We start from the raw sequence: 24,197 nt of genomic DNA on the forward strand, positions 1-24,197 counted from the left end.
AACCTGTATCCTCACAGAGACAACATCAGGTCCTTAAGGCACTGAGCCATGGCAGAAACTCCCTGCGTTTTTAATCCCAGGCCACCTGACCCCAGAATTCTTGGATGAACCTTTGAAACTGTCATCAGTTTTACAAAATAAAATGTATTAAAGTTGCACCTGAACCAAACAGCTGTTATGGAGAAGAAAACATCCAACTCCCAGCTCCTGGGAGGGAAACCTGACTCCGGTATCTGGTCTGACTCAAAACTCAAACCTGCCTCCACCAGGAAGAAAATGTGACTGTTTATCTGGGAGCCTAGATGGAGCAGGTGGTCTCCACTCAGCTGCACAAAGGGTGACACTCTTCCAATCTCTGCAGCCTCTCAATAGGTCCCACTGATGTCACCTGTGATGCATGTCAACTGCTGTTTCATGCTGTTTCCAGAATAAGTGGTATTTTCTCTTCAATGTTTGTGGAATGTCCTCTCCCTCCTGTTCACAGCCCAGGTCTGAGAGTAGCCCCCCTTCATGTCACAGCTCAGGCCTGAGTGCCCCCCCCTTCATGTCACAGTCCAGGTCTGTGTGTCCCTTCCTCCTGTCACAGCCCAGGTCTGTGTGGCCCTTCCTGCCACAGCCCAGGTCTGAGTGTCCCCTCTTCCTCTCACAGCCCAGGTCTGAGTGTCACCACCTCCTGTCACAGCCCAGGCCTGAGTGTCCCCTCCTCCTGTCAAAGCTCAAGTCTCAGTGTCCCTTCCTCCTGTCACAGCCCAGGTCTGAGTGTCCCTTCCTCCTGTCACAGCCCAGGTCTGAGTGTCCCTGCCTCCTGTCACAGCCCAGGCCTGAGGGTCCCCACCTCCTGTCACAGCCCAGGTCTGAATGTCTCCTCCTTCTGTCACAGTCCACTGCCTTTCCACAATGGTGAAGGTGACCTGAAGGACCAGAAACCCCTCCCCCTCTGTGTCTGGAAAGGCCTTCCCACAAAGACCCTTCCCCACAAAGGCCTGGCTGAGACTCAGGACACCCTTTCTGACCAGGCCACACAGACCCAGTCCCTCCAGGCTCCTCAGCCAGGAGGTGACTCACTCCTTCCTAGGACTGGTTGGATCAAGGCTGGTTACCCGCCTGTCCCCCTCCTCCCCACCCACCTGCATCCCCTGCCCTCCACCTGGGCAGAAGCCCCTCTCTGGCACCTCCTGAGTCGGGGCCTCTGATCCATGTGCCTTCAGGTCTCCTTCATGCCAGGCCCACACTTGGGCCCCTGTACTCGTGTTTACTCCTCTCCAAGGAGAAACTCCTTTGCTCCAAGTCTCCAGATGCCTGCAGACCTTGTCAGGTGTTACCTCTGTTGTCACAGTCAAGAGCCCTCCTCTGTTGTCATGTTAGCCCTAGAGTAACAGTCTCCCCTTTACAGCAATAGTCCTCCTCTATTGTTCTATCCTGCCTCCAGAGTAACAGCCCCATCCGCAAAATAATAGCCATCCTCTATTGGCATATCTCCCCTCCACACTAAGAGCTCCACCCTAGTATCACAGTCCTCACTCTACAGTAATAGTTTCCTATTGTCGTAGTTCCTCCTCTACAACTCAACTGTTATAGTCCCCACTCTATAGTGACATCCCCCCTCTGTAATAGTAGTCCCCCATCTCTGGCAACAGACCACCCTCTATTGGAATAGCCTCACCTATACTATAACAGTCCCCTTTCAATGATAACGGTTCCCCCTCTATGATAAAAGTACCTCTACAGAAAGAGCGCTGCCTCTACTGTCATCGTTACTCTCTACAGAATGGGCCTCCTCTAGTCTCGTTTACTATAGCAGCCCCCTCTATTGTCACAGTCCCTTCTCTTTTGCAACACCCCCACATTATCATAGTCCCATTGTAACTTTCCCCCTACAGCAACCATCCCCCCACTACAGCAGTAGTCCTCTTTTTAAGAGTCCCTTCACTACAGTATTATCCCTCCACCCTGTCTTAGCCCCAACTTACTGTCATATCCCCATCACATTCCTCACCTCTGTACATGAGTCACCTTCCTAGTGCTCCTTGTAGAGATACAGTCCTTCCTCTACAGTAACCATCTCCCCTTTATTGTAATGGTCCCTCCATTAGTACCCTCATCCCCTGTAACGGTCCCCCTTTCTCCTCACAATAATTCTCTTGAAATAAAAGTTTCCTTTCTAACTGGATTTGAATTTCACAGGCCTCAAAGGACTGCAAGAGGGACACACAGCAAATCACACATTGCAGGGCCCAGGCGTGGGCAGTATGAGGCACCTGTGGATGCATGTCCCCCATCAGGTAGGGTACCTATTGGTGGGCCCTGTGTCACCATCATGGGGGCACCTCTGTGTCTGTCACCATCTTGGGGACCCCTGTGTGTCTGTCACTATTGTGGGGACACCTATGTGTGTGTCTGCTTCTCCACTGCAAAGGGCACATCTCCCCAAACACAAGTCACATGACACTTAGAGTGTCCTGTCTACTCTGGTCCCCATGTTCCCAGGCCTGTTCCCATAACTCAGGTCATCTGATTACTGGGTTTCCTGTTCTCTCCTGTCCCCATGTCCCTGGGCCTCTTTTCATCAGAATCTGGGCCACTTTGTATTAAATCCCTCATCCTCCCATTTGCCCCCCCCACCTGAGAAGGTAATGAGTTTGTCCATAATGGGAGGAAAATTGTCCCATCCCCATGGACACCAATCCTGTGCTTGCCAGGCACTCACCTCCTCCCAGGTGCACAGATGTGGGTCGCCCGTCCTCTCCCTTGCTGCAGACCCCAGCTCTCTGGTTTCCAAGTACAGATTCAGGTGTGCTCAGCAGTGGTGCCCAGAACCACCCAGGTGACCCCACTCTCCAGCCTCGAGCTCCTGGGCAGCACCCCCAGGAGTCAGCTGGGTGCACCTGTGCATCCTGCTGCCTTCTCCACCGAGCAGTTCCTCAGCTGTATCCACTCCACCCTCTGCCTTCTCAGTTTACACGGGACTCAGTGAGCATGAGGAGAGGCTTTCACAAATGTATGGGGGGGCGGTCCTCTTGCCCATTTTTCCATTGGGTTGTTGGCTTTTTTGCTGTTGAGTTGTACAAGTTGTTTGTATATTTTAGAGATTAAGTCCTAGTCAGTCGCATCATTTGAAACTATGTTCTCCCATTTTGTAAGTTGTCTTTTTGTTTTCTTTTTGGTTTCCTTTGCTGTGCAAAATCTTGTCAGTTTGATTAGGTCCCATTGGTTTATCTTTGCTTTTATTTTGGATGCTTTGGGAGACTGACCTGAGAAAACATTTGTAAGGTTTATGTCAGAGAATGTTTTGCCTATGTTCTCTTCTAGGAATTTGATGGTGTCTTGTCTTATATTTAAGTCTTTAAGCCATTTTGAGTTTATTTTCATGCATGGTGTGAGGGCGTGTTCTAGTTTCATTGATTTGCGTGCAGCTGTCCAGGTTTCCCAGCAATACTTGCTGAAAAGACTGTCTTTTTCCCATTTTATGTTCTTGCCTCCTTTGTCAAAGATTAATTGACCTGGGTTTATTTCCAAAAGACCTGAATAGACATTTTTCCAAGGAAGATATACAGATGGCCAACAAGCACAATGAAAAAAATGCTCAACATCCCTGATTATTAGAGAAATGCAAATCAAAACTACCATGAGGTACCACCTCACACCAGTCAGAATGGCCATCATTAATAAGTCCACAAATAACAAATGCTGGAGAGGGTATGGAGAAAAGGGACCCCTCCTGCACTGTTGGTGGGAATGTAAGTTAGTACAAACACCATGGAGAATAGTAGGGAGATAGATATCTTAGAAAACTACACATAGAACTACCATATGACCCAGCAATCCCACTCTTGGGCATATATCCAGACAAAACTTTCCTTGAAAAAGACACATGCAAATGGCATGTTCATTGCAGCACTGTTCACAATAGCCAAGACATGGAAACAACCTAAATGTCCATCGATAGATGATTGGATTAGGAAGATGTGGTATATATACACAATGCACTACTACTCAGCCATAAAAAAAGAATAAAATAATTCCATTTGCAGCAACATGGATGGAACTAGAGACTCTCACACTAAGTGAAATAAGTCAGAAAGAGAAAAACAAATACCATATGACATCACTTACATATGGAATCTAATATATGGCATAAATGAACCTTTCCACAGAAAAGAAAATCATGGACTTGGAGAACAGACTTGTGGTTGCCGAGGGGGAGGGTGAGGGAGAGGGGGAGTGGGGTGGATGGGGAACTTGGGGTTAATAGATGCAGACTATTGCCTTTGGAATGTATAGGCAATGAGATCCTGCTGTGTAGCACTTGGATCTGTATCTAGTCACTTATGATGGAGCATGATAATGTGAGAAAAAAGATTGTATACTGGTATGTATTACTGGATCACCGTGCTGTACAGTAGAAAATCCACAGAACGCTGTAAACCAGATATAATATAAAAGAAAGAAGAAGAAAAGAAACACAAATGCATGGGGGCAAGATGAGTTAAGCACCGTCAGGTGAGACATTTGAGCCACCCACCTACTCAGGAAGGCTCTTTCTGTCCCCATGCGCATGTGCCGGCGGTGACTCGCACAGAGTAAACACACAGAAAATCCTTCTCGGCTGAAGAAACCTACGGAAGTGCATACGGATGGAAAAACCCACCCAAAGCTCGCGTCCTCCTCCCCACCGGGGCCCCCAAACGATCAGCGGGCTCCCGCAACGCTCACTGATTCCCCAAGTGCTTGCCAGGCCCCTCTGAATGGTCAACAGGCTCCCCCCAAATGTTCATCAGCCCCACCGTACACTCACCAGACCTCCTGAATGCTTCCTGGGCTTCCCCAAAGCTCCGCGGGCTCCACGAATACTCACTGTGCCCCCTAAAAGCTCATTGGACGTCCCGAACACTCTGCGGTCTCTCCAAGTGCTCACCCACACCGACTGGCCCAGACGGCCCTGCCCCCATGGCATAAGGATGACAGGAGACCTCTGGCAACAGCTTTTCCCTGACCCCGACCTGTCCTACCGACTCTGTGAGCAAGCAGCACAGGAGAGGGTGGGCTTGTCACAGCCCCCATGAGCTGCAGTCCACCGGTCCTGCGGACTCCGCGGCTCCGACCCCGGGAGGGGCCCCGCCCTCCACGCTGGGAACACCAAGCCTGTGAGCGGACGCTTTCCCCGGGGCCCCTGGTCCTGCAGCTTCTCCCGCTGCCTCTCCAGTCCCCGGGTTCCAGAAAGGAAGGAAGAGCGGGGGGCCTGATGAGAGGGAACCACACTCGACCCCACCCCATCTCGAGCCGAAATTCAGTTGGGCGGTGTTTCCAGCCTCAGCTCCGCCTCCTCTCGCATCTCTCTTTCGGGAGGGAGCCTCGGCACAACCAACACACTGGGCAGTGATTGGATGGAAACACCCAGGGATGTGGGCGGAGCTACCTCCCAGAGCTGCAGAGAAGCAGCAAATGAGTCTCATGGATAAAGACCCTGACATCATCCAAGGTGACAGGCACTGCGATTTCCCAAGCCTGGACAGTGGGCAAATTTTCTATAAAATCTTGGTGTGGGTTTTATGGAATTCTCGTTGTGGCTCAGTGGAAGTGAACCTGACATAGTCTCCATGAGGATGCAGGTTCCATCCCTGGCCTTGCTCAGTGGGTTAAGGATCCAGCATTGTTGTGGCTGTGGTTTAGGCTGGCCCTCTAGCCTGGGAGCTTTCATGTGCCGCAGATGTGGCCTTAAAAAGCAAAAAACAAAAACAACCCAAAACCTCGGTGTGGGTTTTTTATTGTTAAAAATTGTTTTGTGTTAAAGAGAACAATTTGGGGGCATTTAGCACATTTCCAATGTTGTGCCAGCAGCGCAGGACAGAATCTACCAGGGGCGTGGCCAGTTTTATCATCGCGCTGTGACCAGCCCCATGGGGTGGGGGCCCTGCATAGGCTGACTGATTGATCTGACTGTGGCCCTGGATGCTGGGGTCTGCGTCCTGATTCCTTTCACCTGGAGGCTGGGACCTGCCAGGTGAAGCAGTTGGCCCTGCAGTCAGTCCATGGGAGCTGCGGGAACAGGGGCATGGCTGCAGAGTAGGGCTGGAACACCTCCTGTTACTTGAAAACACACATGGTAGAAACATAATTTTTACCACAACACACCGGAGCCATGGAAGGAATTTTCTGAGGTGAGCTGATAACACTGCCCATCTACGCAGACACCCCCGCCCTCTTACCCTCCCTCGGTGGGTGGAGTCGAGCCCTCCCCCCCAAGAAGTGGCCTCCAAGGTCTCCTGGGAGTCCTCCCTGCACCCTGGGGATGTGACCTGCCTAAGACCCTGGACAGGATGCTCCAGCTCAGGCCAGCCTGCAGAGGTCATGCAGAGGTCCCATGGAGGTCATGCAGTCCAGCCCCAAAGCAGCAGCACGTGGCCCGGGACACAGGTATGTCCCCTGTGCACAGCTGGGTCCCTACCAGCAAGTGTGAGGTCACCTTCTTAGGGTCATGTCCCCAGTCCTGCTCGAGGAGCAAGGCCTGCCCCGTTGCCTGGCCTGCGTCCCTTTTGCTGTGGCACCTGAGGGACTCACACCTACACCTCCTGCAGCCCTTTCTCCCTCCTGTGCAGCCGTCAGCATAACTGATGCATCCTGGGCCCCTCCAGCTCCTCCTGTCCTTGCACTGATCCTGCTCAGGACTGTGCTGTGTGGTCAACTTCTTCTCTGTCCTCAAGGCCCTTCTAGTTAATAGACTGTTTAATAGTTATTAGCGAGGGGGCCTCTATGCTGTGAGTCCCCAAACAGTCAATACCAATGTGTTCCTGGGGCCCATGAGCCTGGTTCCCTATTCATGAACTGTGATCCAGGAATGCATGTTTCTGTTTGCAAGTACTGCCCCCCCATGTTAACTATGAACTGTTCCCATGACCCCTCAGCCATGCAGGTCAAAGCAGCAGATGTTTCCAATCATCCATCTGTTCCTGCTCTCACTCTGTAAGTTACCTGATAAGAAGTCAGGCCAGGGATTCCCTCGGCAGCCACGTTCTCACTCTTTGGGCCCTTTCTCACCCGGCCTGACCTTGGCCAGAATTTGTTCCCACCCCCTGTTGTCCCCTCATTGGCCTCGCTCTTGTGAGCAAAGCAGGACAGAGAGCTGAAGCAACACTGAGCTAAAACCAAGAGGAATTGCTAGAGATAGAGTAGGCACAGGGGGTTGAGAAGTCCCAGTAGGGGATCATAGATCATAGGGAAACCTGGGGGATTCTGGGAGACCACTGTAAGTTCAAGAAAGCCTTGCTTGACTAGTGGAAGGGTGAGAACCGCCTCAGGTCATTGGATGGGGGATGGGATGAGGTATGCATTCAGAGTCAGACCCAGGGCAAAAGTTTGAGGTCTGCCCTTCAGCTGATTTGAATACCACCTTACCAGATACTAAGGAGGAGCTTCAACTCCCAGAAAGGAAGACACGGGCCTTTCCAACCCCCACTTGCCTTGGAAGATAAAACTGTGGACCACTGGATCCTTGGAGCAGAGCTTTCTTGCCTTCCTGCTTGCATCTCTCAAAAACATCCTATTGTTACAGCAGCTGCCCAGCAGCCCCGCAGTGACAGTGTATCAGCGCTAGCGACAGCTCCTGTGGCTCTAGTGTACCAGCTCCAGCAGCTCTGTGGCTGCTCTTTTTACTCGGTGGGAAACCAAGCTAGCACTCGGAGAGTTGGAGAACTCAGGTTTATTATGCCGGCCGGCTCAGAGGAGATCACTCTCTGGAGTCTGAGCCCCAAGAAGGGTTTCACAAGGCTTTTATGGGCTACCTCTTCCCAGTCCATGCTTGGTGGATTGGACTGAGGTCAGGCAAGGTAGTAGGTGTGGAAGCAAACTTACAGAAGCAGATTCATGGGGGCGGAGTGGCTGGGGCATTTTGCTGGACTTTGCTCAGTCATCATGGCGGGGGGGGGGGGGGGTCTCTCCTTTCTACCTTTTTATCAGGACACTTCCTCCTACACTATCATAATAACTGTTTCGATTCTTTTTTTTTTTTTTTTTTTTTTACTATTTCTTGGGCCGCTCCCAGGGCTTATGGAGATTCCCAGGCTAGGGGTCTAATCGGAGCTGTAGCCACAGCAACGTGGGATCCGAGCTGTGTCTGCAACCTACACCACAGCTCACGGCAACACCAGATCGTTAACCCACTGAGCAAGGGCAGGGACCGAACCCGCAACCTCATGGTTCCTAGTCGGATTCGTTAACCACCGCGTAACAACGGAACTCCAGTAACTCTGTTTCTTGCCTATCACTTTGTTTCTTGCTGAATTCCTTCTGAGCAGAAGCATAAAGAACCTGAACCTCAGTGAGTCCAGGCACAGGGTGAGTAATTCTAATTTAAAACTATGGGTTTGGAGTTCCTATTGTGGTACAGTGGTTAATGAATCTGACTAGGAACCATGAGGTTGCAGGTTTGATCCTTGGCCTTGCTCAGTGGGTTAAGGATCCAGCGTTGCCGTGTGCTATGGTGTAGGTTGCAGATAGTTCTCAGATCCTGTGTTGCTGTGGCTGTGGTGTAGGCTGGCGGCTACAGCTCGGATTTGACCCCTGGCCTGGGAACCCCCATATGCATGGGAAGTGGCCCTAGAAAAGGCAAAAAGACAAACAAACAAACAAAAAACTAAAAAACAAAAACCAAAAACCAAAACAAACAAAAAAACCGAAAAAAACTGTGGGTTTAAGTCCCAGCACATGGGTTCAAGTCCTAATATGGATTTTGGCTGGGTTTAAGTCCCAATCTGGATTTGGGCTGGGTTTGAGTTCAAGCACCTGGGTTCAAATCCCAATCTGTGTTCTAGGTTCAGGCCATTAGTGCTGGCGGTTTCAGAATGAAGCTCTCAAGCAGCACACTGGCTCAACACACAATGTCGTTAGTAAACTTTATTGCTGACAAATTCAACTTTAAAATGGGGAACGGAGTTTCTTTTCTTTTCTTTTTTTTTTTTTAGGGAAATGGAGTTTCAAGCAGAAAAATGAGAAGCATTAGAAAGCCAGCCTCCAACTAACACCTCATCCAGATTTACGTATGTACGTACAAAACTTATACTTGCAAGTATCTACTTAATAAAGTATTAAAGGAAAAATTTTGCCCTAAGAATTAGTCAAAATGGGCTCTTTTACTGCATATGCAGTTATTAGAGAAAGCTAGTGAGGAAAAAAATCTTTTCAGAATTCGCGACACTGGTGGATGTCCCTTCTTTGCCTTGACTGACATCCCGACCACTCGAGATACTTGAGGACCAGCTCGCCCGCTGATGGACCAGACCCAGTGGCCACAACCGGGACCCTTTGGTCCCTGGTCTTCTCCTTACATGGATGATTGGCCAGAGTGCCCCCACCAGGTAAGGGACAAGAGATTTTTTGACCTTTCCCACTTCCCTTCTCATGAGCTGCCCCCTTTTCCTCCCTTTGAGACCTTTGAACGCCCAAGAATTTCCATTTTCTCTGTTTATTAGTGTTGGAAATTACAATAACTCTGGCTCGGGTCGTCAGTGTCAGAAAGTGAGACACACGGACAAGGAGAAATCTTGACAAGGCACTTTACTTCTGCAGAAGGGCACGGGCACTCCAAAAAGTGTGCAGCGCCAAACAAAGGACCCTCCCCTATTTATCCCTAAAGCAGGTGATTTACCTGTCCCCTTCCCATTGGTCAGGCCAGGGCGCACACTCTTCCCCATTGGCTAATTTGAAACACGTTGTTACTGGGAGAAGAGGGAAAGGGGAGGGGTGGGGGTCACAGGAAAGCATTTCAGCAAAATGGAGTAACCACGATTTCCTTTGATAGAAGAGACATTATGTTACTTCCCACATTAGTACTCCGATCTGAAGGTTCTCCGTCTCTGTATGTCTTCTGAGAGACTATAATCTTGAATTTAAGGGAGTGTCTGATGGAGAAGACCATGCTTGTGTGATTTGTACTTTATGTTCTGTGTTGTCAATGTGATGGCCATCCTGCCATGTGAAAGAGGAAGGTCTGGTTCTGTTCCACCGCAGAGCCCTCTTGGCAAATTCTATCTGGCTGGAAAGAGGCTGAGACTAAGAAGAAAAAAAATTTAACTGTATGGCCACAATATTGTTTAGAGTCCAGAGAAAGTTGGTTTTTGCATGTACAATTAAAACAATCAAGCTTGAGAAAACCTCTTTTCAGAATTCTGAACTTGAAGGAATAAGTCCTTCTAGGAGAACCTGCTTTTTTTGTGTTTGCCTTGAACTTGACTCTCAGGAACACTTATCTAGACCACCTCTAATTCCTGAAACTGAAAAGAAAAAATTGGGAAAATGTCACGAGACATGTTTCTACAATATTTTCTTAGCCTCTTTGCTGAAAACTCCATCTTGTCCTGCTTTGCTTTACCTCATCTTCCTGCTTGAAAATCAGTGGCAGTGCTGGTGAATGACTTAAGCTTAAGAACAAAGACCTAAAGGCATAAGTTATTCATGTGGTTAGCTGAATCAGGACATAATGCAGATGGCATGCTGTTTGCACAGCATGATACGTCCTCTTAAGAATAAGAGGAGGATGAGCCTCCTGGCCCCAAGAGGTATATGAGGGGTCGTTAGCAGGATATGCATTACCAAGGAGAACTGAGGTGCAAACCTAGGCACAGGGGTTGCTGCAGATAGGCACGCCCTCTGCAGAATCACAGTGGTGATTCTCTAGAATGCTATGCATAGATAGCTGACACCAAGCTTCCTCAATGCTAATGACTGTTAAATGCCTAAAAGTCAGAATAAAAGCTTAATCAGCAACTGGCTATGTGACTTTTAAAATATCCTAAAAAAACCTATATCCTGCACCTACAACCCCCTCCTCTCGAGGTAATCCTAAAGAGCACAATAAAAGCAGTGTGGTTTCTTGAGGTGGCACTCTTGGTCCTTTAGACCTTGAGTCCCCTGGTTCCCACCTTTACTTAAGATAAATGTCGGAGTTCCCGTCATGGCGCAGTGGTTAACGAATCCGACTAGGAACTATGAGGTTGTGGGTTCGGTCCCTGCCCTTGCTCAGTGGGTTAAGGATCCGGCGTTGCCGTGAGCTGTGGCGTAGGTTGCAGACGCGGCTCGGATCCCCCGTTGCTGTGGCTCTGGCGTAGGCTGGTGGCTACAGCTCCAATTCGACCCCTAGCCTGGGAACCTCCATATGCCGTGGGAGCGGCCCAAGAAATAGCAAAAAGACAAAAAAAAAAAAAAAAAAAAAAGATAAATGTCTCTGTGTCTTGTATTATGTTAACTTTTTCCCTTAAATTTCACAGCACCCATTGTGCAGCCCCATCCTGCTGAGCTGGTCTCGGCAGGAAAAGTCTTCAAAACTCATTTTTTTGGCTTTTTTTTTTTTTTTTTTTTAATGGGGGAGGTGTTTTCAGGGCTGCATCTGAGGCATATGAAGGTTCCCAGGCTAGGGGTCTAATCGGAGCTGTAGCTGCCAGCCTATGCCACAGCCACAGCAACGCAGGATCTAAGAACCATCTGCGACCTACACCACAGCTCATGGCAAAGCTGGTTCCTTAACCCACTGAACAAGGCCAGGGATTGAACCTGTAACCTCATGGTCCCTAGTCAGATTTGTTTCCACTGCACCACAATGGGAACTCCATTCAAAACTTATTTTTAAACTATTGAGTTTTATTTGTAATATCTGACTCATGACTAAGCTTAGAAAATGAAGCTATGCGATCTCTGTGTCTATGTGTATGTGCATCATATGTCTTAAATCTAGAATGATATCATCAAAAATTAAATGTAAATGAGCCCTACTTAATTGGCTTAAAGGAAATTAAGCACTTATATAATTCTCAAATATAGGAGGTAACTGGCCAGAATTACTTTTAGGTTCACATGAATTGAGAAACATTCAGTATTAAATTAATATCTGGCATTAAAGCTAAAGTTTGTTAATCTAATTAATATAAACATGCCTTTAGAGTTATCAACATTAGGTAGAATACCTTATTGTACCCAGGTTTAATAGAAGTCAAATGAGATACTGAGACATCAATTACAAACAGTAACTAAAGGTATTTAGGACTCTTACTCTGTTCGGTGTCACCCTGAGATGTTCTTTATAAGGAAAACATGTTTTTAGAAATTATAAAAGACAGTCCATCATTGCTTTAGAAAAGTAGGATGTGTTTTCATTGAAGAAGGAATGAGGAAGGGAATTGTGTTTGATCAACGGAAAAGGAACCTTGTCTTGTAGCTTGTTGCTCTGGATGGAAAAATAAGGGACAGACCAATATAGATACAGAAAGTGATGCAGGATATGTGGGAAGTGGACACTGAGAAAAGAGTTTTGTGCATGGTTGGGACTGACAAAGTTTAGACTAAATTTAAGTGTAAATTAATTTTAAAAGCAAGCTGGTGCAAAATTTGAATTTGGCTTTTCTCTCTCTGCTAAGAGAACAAAGTCATCTTGGAATGCTCCTTTTGACAACCGATTATGTGAAGTTCTTTGCCTTTAAGTGATCTGTATTTTCTTTTGAGATCTCTTGTAGCTTTGGGAAAAGTATTATCCCCAATGACCTATTAATAATGCTTTAAAGGAACCAGGCCATAATGTCTTCTTTTCTCTTTATACTATTATACAATCTAATATGATTGTAAACTTTAGCTAAAATTTAGAAGCAAAGGGACCAAAATTTGTACAGAACCCCCACTGTGCCTTAGAGGGATTCAACCAGGTGTGGGATGGCCTTTCCTGGCTCACTCCAGAATTTGGGAGATTAAGTGACAAGGCACCCCTAAATTGGGAACAGAGAAACCATACTCTCCATAATTGGACAAATTCTACCCAGTTCCTCAGATGGACACCCCGGGAACAATGTCTCCATCTAATTATGATAAAAAATATAGTGACTTTTTTTTCCACTTAGTGAGTAGGAAGACCCGAAGTCTATTGGAGGGCCCCTAATGGGACCCACTGGAGTTGTGGAACTAACTTGTGACCCTGGCTCCCTCCAGAGTGGATCGGCAGGTGCACCCTGGGTTTCCCTTGGGCCCAAGGACATAAAAACTCTGCAATTTGCCGAATGGCCAACCTACCACATCTCTATACCAGACAGACTCGGTCAGTTTTCAGATAGTACTATTGTTTGATCAATTTCTTTGTTGCCAACATAGGCCTGGAGAGTGTCACTCTCCATTGAGAAGCTCTGGCCAAGCTCACCCCACAAGCCTTAAAAGATAGCTGGAGAAGCATTGCTTTGTTAAATACTGAGGTCTCCCTGATGAGAAAGGCAATCCTACAAAATAGAATGTCCCTAGATGTCCTCATTGCCTCTCAAGGAGGAACCTGCACATCATTCACTGAGAATGCTGTGATTTTATACTGTATGCTCTGGAGACATCAGGGCTTTGCTTAATCAGATGAAAACCCAAATACAGAAAGTAAATGAAGGAGTTCCCGTCGTGGCACAGTGGTTAATGAATCCGACTAGGAACCATGAAGTTTCGGATTTGATCCCTGTCCTTGCTCAGTGGGTTAAGGATCTGGCGTTGTCGTGAGTTGTGGTGTAGGTTGCAGATATGGCTCGGATCCTGCATTGCTGTGGCTCTGGTGTAGGCCGGTGGCGACGGCTCTCAGTAGACCCCTAGCTGGGAATCTCCATATGCTGTGGGAAGCGGCCATAGAAAAGGCAAAAAGACAAAAAACAAAACAAAACAAAACAAAACAAAACACCAAAAAAAAAAAAAAATGGAAAAGAAAGTAAATGAGGAAAATGTTATGCCTCTGAAGTAGTGACTAAAGTTTCAGACTGGTTTTCTGATATGCTAGTTTGGATGGTATTATCCAAATTAATTTTTCAATGAGCTTCACTTGATTGGCTTAAAAATTAAGTGCTTATATAAATTCTCAAAACTACTGATGATAACAGGCCAGAATTAATTTTAGGTTCATGTGAACTGGGACATGTTCAGTATTTAATATCTGCTATTAAAATTTGTTGGTATAATTAATATATACATGTCTTTAAAGCCATCAATATTAAGTACACTTCTTTTTTTTGGGGGGGTGGTGCCGCAGGTGTGGCATATGGAAATTCCCAGGCCAGGGGTCAAATTGGAGCTACAGCTGCCAGCCTACACCACAGCCACAGCAATGCTGAGTCCTTAACCCACTGAGCAAGGCCAGGGATGGAACCTGTATCCTCATGGATACTGGTCAGGTTCTTAACCCACGGGAGCTATAGAGGGCACGCCAACATTAAATATAATATTTATTGTACCTAGGCTTTATAGAAGTTAAAAAAGATCCTGTTACATCTGTTGTAAATTTATTATCAAGAAAAATAAATTTGTATGAAGAAATTTTTTTTACAGTTGCATTTGTGGCATATGGAAGTTCCCAGGCTAGGGGCTGAATCAGAGATGCAGCTGCTGGCCTGTGTCACAGCCATAGCAACACCAGGTTCGAGCTGCATCTGTAACCTACACCACAGCTTACGTCAATGCTGGATACTTGACTCACTGAGTGAGGCCAGGGATTGAACCTGCATCCTCTCAGACACTATGTCTGGTTTAGCTGAATATCCAATTCAACCCCTAGCCAAAGAACATACAAATGACACAGCTGTGGCCTTAAAAAAAAAAAAAAAGAAAGAGCCATAGGAACTCAAGGGAAACTGTCACAGTAGCTCCACATCCAGATGATGGCAGTGGGAGGATTACAGGCAAGACCAACTTAAAACAAAAATCTGTCTTGCTCCTAGGGCACTACCTCTAGGAGCTTCTAGGGCACTCAGGCATCCAGAGGTTTTACTGCCAAACAGGAGGGTTGACACACTTAATTTCACAGAGTGGGTTGTCATCAGAAAAGGTAGGTGCCCAGGCCAAATCTGAAATAGTCAGACCCCAGCCTGTTTGGATTTCATGCCCTGAGAAGGAGAGGCGTACGAAAATCATGGCTGCCCATCATGCATTTCAGGGCACAGTGAGGGAGAGGAGTCAGGAAATCACGCTGACAGGTGCACAAGACCAGTGCCAAAAAGGGTCCTGCTGTGGGAGGCAAAGAGCGGAGGGTTGCTGTTAGGGAAAATGTCCGCCAGATGGCGCCAAAGTACCAGCAGAGCCGCTCCCTTCCTCTGCATCTCCTCTCCTGCGTCTCCAGGCTTCAGATACATGGCAGGAGATGGATGGATGGAAACTCAAGGAGGTGCCCAGAGCCTTGTGTCTGTGTACGTGGTGCCTCTGACCCTGTGGCCAAATTTGCCTCACCTCAGTGAGGGGACATAAGTCTACCATCACATGTTTAATTCAATTCCTGTCTGGTCAGGTGGCCCAAAGATCAGAGAGCTTGACAGGCTCTCTGGGGTCTAAATGTCCTTTCCTTCTTTGGAGGCAGAACTCTGGACCTAGAAACACTAGGCTTGAATGTGGGATGTGAAGTTTTCCAGAATCAGCCTGGCAGAGAGTTTGGCTTCTGGAAAGCCGGGCTTTGGTTGGTGAATGCGGTGTGTCCATGTGGCCGGGCTGTGCTCATTGCTGTGCTCTTTCACTCCAGAGATCTCCACAGCTTCCTGTTTCCAGCTACACCTGAGCGTCTTCCTCCTCTGCTGAAGTTTCCAAGGAACTTACCCAAATCCAGGTAAAAGTGAATAACACCTGGGAGGTCCTAGCTGTAAAGCCGGGTGCTAGGGCGGGAGGGTGATTGATTGACAACTGACCGTGCTGACTTAACAAGCAGGGTGTCTGTTTTCAGGGAGTGGGATGGTGTCCTTTGGGATGAGTGCCCCGGTCGACTTTGAGATAGTTACACCCCCTCCCATCATGCATTTCAGTGCCCTGCCAGGCAGAGGAGTCAGGAAATCATGCTGGCCAATGCCCCAGGCCAGTGCAGACCAGGCTTCTGCTGTGGGAGGTAGAGGAAGGGCTGAGGGTTGCTGTTAGAAGGCATGTCCACCAGAGGGCACCAGAGAGACAGCTGAGCCACACCCCCTGCATCTCCCCGGCTGCCTCGCCAGGCTCAGAAAGTGATTGGAGGTGGATGGATGGAACCTCAAGGAGGTACCCAGAGCCTTGTGTTTGTGTACGTGGTGCCTCTGACCCTGTGGCCCAGTTTTGCCTAAACTCAGTGAGGGCAAAAGTCCTCATTTGGGGACAACCAGGTCTTATGTGGGGGAGAGTCAGGGCCTTTAAGGTAATTAGCAGAGGTCTTAGTTGGAGAGAGTTTAGGGCTTTAGATAAGGACAAGGCTGGGTCTAAATTAGGTCAACAGACAGGGCCTTGATTAGAGACAGCTCAGAGCATGAGTTAGGGTTAGTGTATGGCCTTAGGGAGGGACATGTCGGGACCTTATTTAGGGACAGTATAGAGCCTTAGGCGGGCAGACAGGGCCTTATTTGGAGGGAGCTCAGGTTGATAACAAAGGGTAAGTTCTTACTTAGAGACAGTCTAGGGCTTATATAGGGACAGCCTAGGGCCTAAGTCAGGCACCCTGTCAGGGCCTTAGTTGGAGACTGGCTAGGGACTAAGGAGGGAACAGTGCATGGCCTCTTTAGGGATAGCCAAGGGCCTTATTTAGGGACATAACAGGGTCTTAGTTCTGGGGAGAGCCAAAGATTTAGTTAGAAGAAGCACAGATGTTAGTTAGGGAGAGCCCGGTGCCCTAGTTACAGGAAGAGTCTGGATTTTAGTTGGGGAAGGCTCAGGGTTACAGTGAAGGACAGTGTACGGTCTTGGTTAAGGACAAGCAGGGCCTTCGTTAGGCGTGGCGTTGGGGACTTAGATGAGGACAGCTTAGTGACTTCAGTAGGGACATTGTCAGGGCCTCATTTAGGGGTGGGCCAGGGCCTTAGTTAGGGACAATTCAGAGCCTTAGGGAGCGTGCAGGGTCTATGTTAGGGACAACTTTAGGACTTTACTTAGAGACAAAGTCAGGGCCATAGTTGGTGATAACTTAGTTCCTTAGGTGGAGAAAATCTCGGTCTTCATTAAGGACACATAAAGGTCTTATGGACAGTGCATGGCCACAGTTAGGGACAATGCAGGGACTGAGGCACAGTGTCAGAGCCTTAGGTATGGACAGCACGGGCCTTAGTTGGGGACATAACTGGGCATTTGGAAGAGTGCAGGGTCTGGTGGAGGACAACACGAAGACTTTTCTTAGGGACAGAGTTGGACATAGCACAGTGCTTTAGTTAGAGCCTTAGCCAGGGACCTAACTGAGCCTTTGTTAAGGACAGTGCATGAGTTTAGGAACAGTACAGGGTCTACGTTCATGACAGCACTAGGACTTTTCTTAGGGACAAAGTCAAGGCCATGGTTTGACATAGCACAGGGTCTTCAGCACAGATAACTCAGGGCCTTCGTGAAGGACACATGATAGTCTTAAATAGGGGCAGTGCAGGGCTTTAGTCAGGAACAGTGCCTGGCACAGGCCAGAACTATGTTTAGGGGGAGTGTAGGGCCTTCGTCAGGCACACTGCCAGGGCCTTGGGCTTTGACAGCCATGGCCTTAGTTACGGACATAATTGGGCCTTAGTTAAGGATGGTGTGCAACCTTAGGAACCGTGCAGTGCCTCAGATAAGGACGGCAGTAGGACTTATCATAGGAACACCGTCAAGACCAAGTTGGACATGGCACAAGGTCTTAGGGGTAGGATCTGGGCCTTACTTGAATATGATCAAGGCCTTAGTTAAGGACATATAAGGGTATTAGGTAAGAACACTTAAGAGTCTTAGTTACAGAAGCTCAGGGCCTTCATTAGGGACAACCCGGCCTAAGCTAAACAGTGTCAGAGCCTTAGGTTTGGATGGCAGTGCCTTTAGCTAGGGATATAACTAGGCCTTAGTTACGGACAGTGCACGACCTTAACAACAGTGCAGTCTCTAAGAGGAGGACAGCATTAGGACAGCATAGGGACAGCATAGGGACAGAGTCAGGGCCATTGTTGGACATAGCACAGGGCCTTAGGGGCAGGATCTGGGCCTTAGTTGGAGATAACCAGGGCCTTAATTAAGGTCCTATAAGGTTATTAGGGACAGCATGGCCCCTAAGTTAGGTTTTCCTGCAGGGCCTTAGCTGGAGATAGAATAGGGTCTTAGGGGCAGTGTCAGGAGCTCAGTTAGGAGTCATCCAGGGCCTTAGTTAGGGATAGAGCAGGGCCTTAGGAACAGTGCAGGGTCTAAATTGAGGACAGCAATAGGACTTTACTTAAGGACAGATTTAGGGCCATAGTTGGAGGTAATTTAGGGCCTCAGTAAAGAAGGATATGAGTCTAGTATAAGGACACATAAGATCCTTAGTTAGGGAAAGCAGGGCCTAATGCCCAGTGTCAGGGTTTTAGTTGTGACAGCAAAAACATCAGTTAGGGACATAACTTTGCCAGAGGTAAGGACAGTGCACGACCTTAGTAACAGTGCAGCGTCTGAGTTGAGGACAACATCAGGAATGTTCTTTGTCCATAGTTGGACATAGCATAGGTCCTTAGTTAGGATCAGTCTAATTAGTGACAGCCCGGGGCTTTAGACAGAGACAGCTCAGGCCTCAGTTGTGGACAGTACAAGGCCGTCGTTAGGATCAGCTCAGGGCTTTAGTTAGAGGCAGTCCAGGGACTTATTAAGAAAGAGTAGGGAGTTTGGAGTTGCCGTCATGGCGCAGTGGTTAATGAATCCGACTAGGAACCATGAGGTTGTGGGTTCGATCTCTGGACTTGCTCAGTAGGTTAAGGATCTGGCATTGCCGTGAGCTATGGTGTAGGTCGCAGGCATGACTTGGATCTCACGTTGCTGTGGCTGTGGTGTAGGCCAGCAGCTACAGCTCCGATTGGACCCCTAGTCTGGGAACCTCCATATGCAGCGGGAGCGGCCCTAGAAAAGGCAAAAAGGAAAAAAAAGAAAAAAGAAAAGAAAGAGTAGGGAGTTAGAGACAGCTCAGGGGTTTAGTTAGGGAGAGTTTAGGTTTAGTAAGGGCCAGAGCATGGACTTAATCAGGGACCGCTCAGGGCTTTTTTAGTTAGATGAGAAAGAGCAGAGCAGAGACTGTGTAGGGCCTAAGTTAGGGAGACAGCAGTGCCTTAGTAAGGAACAGTGCAGGAACTTTTTTAGAGCTAGCTCAGAGACTTATTTAGGTACAGCTCCTAGTAGGAAACCAAGCAGGGCCTTTATTAGGGACGGTGCAGGGCCTTAGTGAGTGGCAGAGCAGGCCTTTCGTTTGAAACATCTCAGGGCCTCAATTAGGGACAGTGCAGGTCTTTAGGTAGAAACAGCTCAGGGCCACTGATGTCTATGTGTTGATTTTGTAAATTTACTGAATTCATGTATTAGTTCTAATAGTTTTTTTGGCAGAATGGTGTGAAAAATTGGAATTTAAAAATCCACTGCTTCTGCCACATCCATGTCATTCACAACCCAGAAGAAAGTGGCTCCTAGTATAATTTTCCCCCAGTGTCTCTAAATTACACATGGACTTTGGGTCAACTGACTCTGGTAAGACTTGGCCTCCATATGGAAGTTTGATGTATTCCCTGCTCTTCTGGCATGGTATTGACATGGTGTTTTCAAGAATAATTTATTTTCCAGTAATTTTGAACATACAGACAACTTGACAAACATAAAAACATGTCTTATCTCTGGAGTAAATATATTCCTACATAGTAATGTTGATGTTATTTTAAATGGAATTGTTTTCATAGACTCTTTTTCAGATTATTTATTGCTGGTGTATACATATGCGTTTTTGTGAATTGATATTTTGTCCTATAATGTTGCTGAATTCGTCTACTGGGGCCAATAATTTTGTATTGATATAGAAAGTTTTGTGTAGGAGTTCCCGTCGTGGCGCAGTGGTTAACGAATCCGACTAGGAACCATGAGGTTGCGGGTTCGATCCCTGCCCTTGCTCAGTGGGTTAACGATCCGGCGTTGCCGTGAGCTGTGGTGTAGGTTGCAGACGCGGTTCGGATCCTGCGTTGCTGTGGCTCTGGCGTAGGCTGGTGGCTACAGCTCCGATTGGACCCCTAGCCTGGGAACCTCCATATGCCGCGGGAGCGGCCCAAGAAATAGCAAAAAGACAAAAAAAAAAAAAAAAAAAAAAAAAAAAAAAGAAAGAAAGCTTTGTGTATAAGATGATGTTATCTGTGTTCTGTGAATGGGCGCAGTTTTAATTTGTCCATCCACACGTGGGTGCCCTTTATTTCCTTCCTGAAGACCTCAGGGAGAACTTCTAGTGCACTATTGAGTAATGGTGGTGAAGGCCGACTTCCTGGCCTTGTTTCTGATTTCAGGAGTAAATGTTTCTGTCTATACCTTTGAGCATGAAGTTTGCTGTGGCTTTGCATACTGCTTCTTTCCATATTGAACAAACTTTATTCTTACATTCTTGAGTGTTTGTGACATGAAATAGCACTAGAGTTTAATGATAGCCTTTTCTGCAATAATTGATATCATCATGTGTTTTTACCTCATCTTTATTGTGGTCTAATACATTGATTAGTTTGAGTATGTTGACCAACCTGAAATTTCTTTTGTAGATACACTTGCTTGTGAACAATCTGGAATTTCAGTTGGAGATAACACTTGCTTTTTATATTATCCATTTAATGTTCTGCTAGTTTCATGGCGCTCTTATTTAGTGGAGGATTTTTACAGTCCTATTCGTAAGGTATATTTGGCTTGGTGCTACTCGTTTGAAGGGTTAGCGTTAGGGCTGGGACTTGTGTGGGGGTTGGGGCTGGCTTATGTTTACCATTATGGTTTAAGTTTTCTGGTGGTGATTTATGGTGATGATTTATTTATGTGTATGCATAATTAATACATTTTATGCTTTATGGTTATGATTTTGGTTAGGATTATGGTTTTGTTTATTGTTTAAAGTTTATGGGTCAGGTCTCAGGGTGTTAGGGTTAGAATTAGGCTATGGGTATGAGTATGGGTTAGGTAAGGTACGGGTTTAGGGTAAGGGCTAGGGCTAACATTAGGTCAAGGTTTAGGGTCAGGGTCAGAGTGTAGGGTTAGGATCAGTGTCAGCATTAGGCTCAAGGTTGAGCTAGGCCCTTCTTTTTCTGCTCCTCCCAGCCTGGCTCTGACAGAAGATGAATGACATGTCTGCTCTGGTCATTCACTGTTTCACATTAAACCCAACCTTAGTCAAGTGTTCTTGGGCCCTCAGAGATCACACAGGGTTTTATTCTGCCCTCCCACTTGGAAGGTGGATGAAGGCCCCACTCTATCTGGGCAGTCCCAGTGGTAACAGTAGGGTACGTACATTCCCAGGAAGGTGGGTGCAATGGCAGTGCTCAGTTGCATGGTCCTCTGCAGTGGCAACCTCTAGGGTGACTGGGGCAGTAGGCAGTGCCTGGTCATGGGACCCTCAGTGCTGGCGGACTGTGCCCACCTCTGGAGTCAGAGTTGGCTGTGGAGGTTTGCACCTGCCCCCAGAGCCCATGAAAGAGGCACCCTGCTGCTTAAGAGTCTGTGTGCATAAAGAAAGAAGTTCCTGTGGTGGTCCTGCTTCCTTCCTCTCACCCTCCCCAGCAAAGGTGCCTTGCTTCTCTGGTGGTCCCAGGCCTCCTCCCACACTCCCTTGGTTATGGGGCACCACTCCCTAGCATCCTGCCCCCCATGCTGTTTTCATACAGCCAACTCTAGGTTTTCCCTGGCATTGACTTCCAAAGCCTGAACCTCAGCACCCAGGCCCTGCCTGAGTGTCTCAGCTGTGGTGTGCTGGGCAGTGGTTCTGATCATCTGTGCGGCTCTCTGCTTTTCCCTCCTTAGACTGGTTGCTGTGCTTTTCTCTGAGGCTTTGAGGCTTCTCCTCCATCCCAGCTGATTTCCCTGCTGGTCAGGGGCCACCCAGGGTGCAGATTCCTTTCCTCTTGTACAGCTGCTTCTCAGAAGTGTTGGTCCCATCCTGAATTCTTTTTTTCCCCCTCTTCTCTCTCTCTCTCTTTCCTTTTGTTCTACCCAGTCATGTGGTGGTTTTTTTTTTTTTTGCCCTTTTTGGAAGTCTGAGGTCTTCTAGCATTCAGTAGATATGAGAAACTACTGATGAGATTCATTTTAAGAATCTCATCTTATAAGATTCATTTTAAGAGTAGATTTTAAAAAATGTTTGTAGGCAAAGGAGAGCTCCACATCATACCCCACCGTTTGATCCTGGATACCCATCTACAGTCTTTATAGTTTTACATTTAAAATTTTGCCTATGGACAATTTTGAGTAAATTTTGGTGTAAGTTGTAACGTTTGTATCTACATTCTCTTGATTGCATATGGTTTTCAATTAATTATTCTATAACCATTTTGGAAGAAGGCATGGGATATTTGGCTCTCTTTCAGTTTGAATTTCCAAATTTAATGGATTCTGCAGTATTGCCTTCTCAGAGCATGGTCTCCACTGAAGTGAGAGGTTGTGGCCTGCACTTCCCAGCTGGTCAGCAAGGGGCACCAATCTCGCCTCTCTTACCCTTGAGGTGCATGTGTATTTCACTGGTGGACCTGGCTCCTCATGCTGCTGAGAGAAGCTCAGTCTCTTCAGGGTTTTCCATGGTTTCAGCTTTGGGACACCACTCAGGCAGGAAACAGATGTCTTCATAATCTACCAGGAGGCACCACCTTGGGAGGAAAAGGAGAGGCTGGAAGATTTCTCTGTGTGGCTTAGTGTTATGGGAGGGGGGTCTATTTTCAGAGGATCCAGCAGAGGAAGGCCTTGGTGTGAAAAACTGTGGATTTTCATTAGTTTTCTGTGTGGTGCTATAGTGTCCAGGGTTCTTTGGCGTGTGGTGTTCTGGCACCATTTATTGAGAGGACTGTCCTTTTCCTGTTTTGTGTTTTTCGCTCCTTTATTATGAGTTAACTGATGACATACAAATGGATTTATTTCTGTGCTCTCTATTCTGTTCCTCTTGTCTATGTGCCTGTTCCTGTGCCAATACCATACTGTTTTGGTGACAATAACTTCATAACGTACCGTAAAGTCAGGGAGGGAGACGCCTCCAGCTGTGTTCTTGTTTTTTAGGCTCACTTAAGCTATTCAGTATTCTTTAGTGTTGTATACAAATGGTGGGATTTTTTGTTCTGTTTCTGTGAAAAATGCCCTTTGAATATTGGAGGGAAGGCATTGAATGTACATACTGCTTCTGTGGCCAAATTAAGTTACATGGGCTCCTCCTTGGAGGTCCGCATGACTTAAATCTGTAACAAAATTTGGTGAGCCAGCTAGGAGGCTGGCCTTTGCTCTGCTGTTCCATCCAGTAACTCAGCCAGTACTTGCATACTGACCTGGAATCAACAAAACTGGTTAAATAATGGCAGTTTTCCCCAGTCCTGGACCTCTGGACCATTGAGGGCTACTGAATTCAGCCTAAGATCAAAAAGCAGCCAAGGGTTAGTTGAAATGCTCCCTAGGTAAAGACTCTTCCTCCACCCTGGCGTATCTAATACAAGGATGCTTGCTCTAGATTGGGTTTGTGTTGAGGAACCAAATTACATGGGGTGCTGACGCCACTCAAGCCAACAAAGCCAAGTTTGGTTATAAGGGTCAACTGATGAAGGGAAAGGAATCTGGCCATCTGGTTGGAGTGAGACCTCTATTGAGAGGACAGGACTGAGTGGTTGGTATTTTGAATCAAGCTGATCCTCTGGTAGTGGGTTAGATAAAGAATTGACCATTAGGTTGGACAAGTTCCTGGCAAGGGGATTGGACGTGATGGTAAGTCATCTAGAGATCAACATATGGTAAGAAATTTCCTCGGTGTTCTGTGTGTTTCAAAAGTCCTAGTCTCGGAGTTCCCGTCATGGCTCAGTGGTTAACGAATCCGACTAGGAACCATGAGGTTGTGGGTTCGATCCCTGGCCTTGCTCATTGGGTTAAGGATCCGGCATTGCCGTGAGCTGTGGTGTAGGTCGCAGACGTGGCTCGGATCCTGCATTGCTGTGGCTCTGGTGTATGCCGGTGGCTACAGCTCTGATTAGATCCCTAGCCTGGGAACATCCATTTGCCGCGGGAGCGGCCCTAGAAAAGGCAAAAACAAACAAACAAAAAAACAAACAAACAAACAGCAAACCCCCAAAACCTCCTAGACTCTGTTCTGGATGAGGGTGACACTTCAATCTCTGTTCTATTCTCTGTGGTCTTAGAGTTGGAGTTGGTTATGGTCTATGGGTTAGGGGTGACAGGTTAGGAGTTAGGATTTGGGTTAGCGTTCAAGTTCTGGTTTCAGATGCAGGGATCCAGTTAGGTTTTGGATTAAGGTAAGG

The 24,197-nt window shown here is 47.3% G+C and overlaps 2 long non-coding RNA genes across 6 annotated transcripts in view; one reads left to right on the forward strand and one right to left on the reverse strand.

The window, feature by feature from the left end:
• LOC110261561 (uncharacterized) overlaps window positions 1-5,289 on the reverse strand; it is a 46,190-nt gene extending 40,901 nt beyond the window's left edge. For 2 of the 5 annotated variants that reach the window (XR_014810505.1, XR_014810506.1), the window contains exons 1-3: window positions 4,796-5,289; window positions 4,523-4,616; window positions 2,708-3,251 (exon numbers count right to left, since the gene is read on the reverse strand). This is a non-coding gene — a long non-coding RNA (uncharacterized LOC110261561). The remainder of the gene's footprint in view (window positions 1-2,707; window positions 3,252-4,522; window positions 4,617-4,795) is intronic. The other 3 variants (XR_014810507.1, XR_002345814.2, XR_002345815.2) reach the window with 3 other exon arrangements.
• A 113-nt stretch (window positions 5,290-5,402) lies between these two features.
• Window positions 5,403-24,197, forward strand: part of LOC110261712 (uncharacterized) — a 71,749-nt gene continuing 52,954 nt past the window's right edge. The window contains exons 1-4 of the long non-coding RNA XR_014810510.1: window positions 5,403-5,479; window positions 8,958-9,036; window positions 9,179-9,350; window positions 15,503-15,586. This is a non-coding gene — a long non-coding RNA (uncharacterized LOC110261712). The remainder of the gene's footprint in view (window positions 5,480-8,957; window positions 9,037-9,178; window positions 9,351-15,502; window positions 15,587-24,197) is intronic.

This window comes from Sus scrofa, chromosome 7 (genome assembly GCF_054392235.1).
Source record: "Sus scrofa isolate SSC_HxYL_T2T_F1_AM1 chromosome 7, Sscrofa_HxYL_maternal_Yorkshire_Landrace_v2.0, whole genome shotgun sequence".
In the NCBI taxonomy this organism is placed as follows: Eukaryota; Metazoa; Chordata; class Mammalia; order Artiodactyla; family Suidae; genus Sus; species Sus scrofa.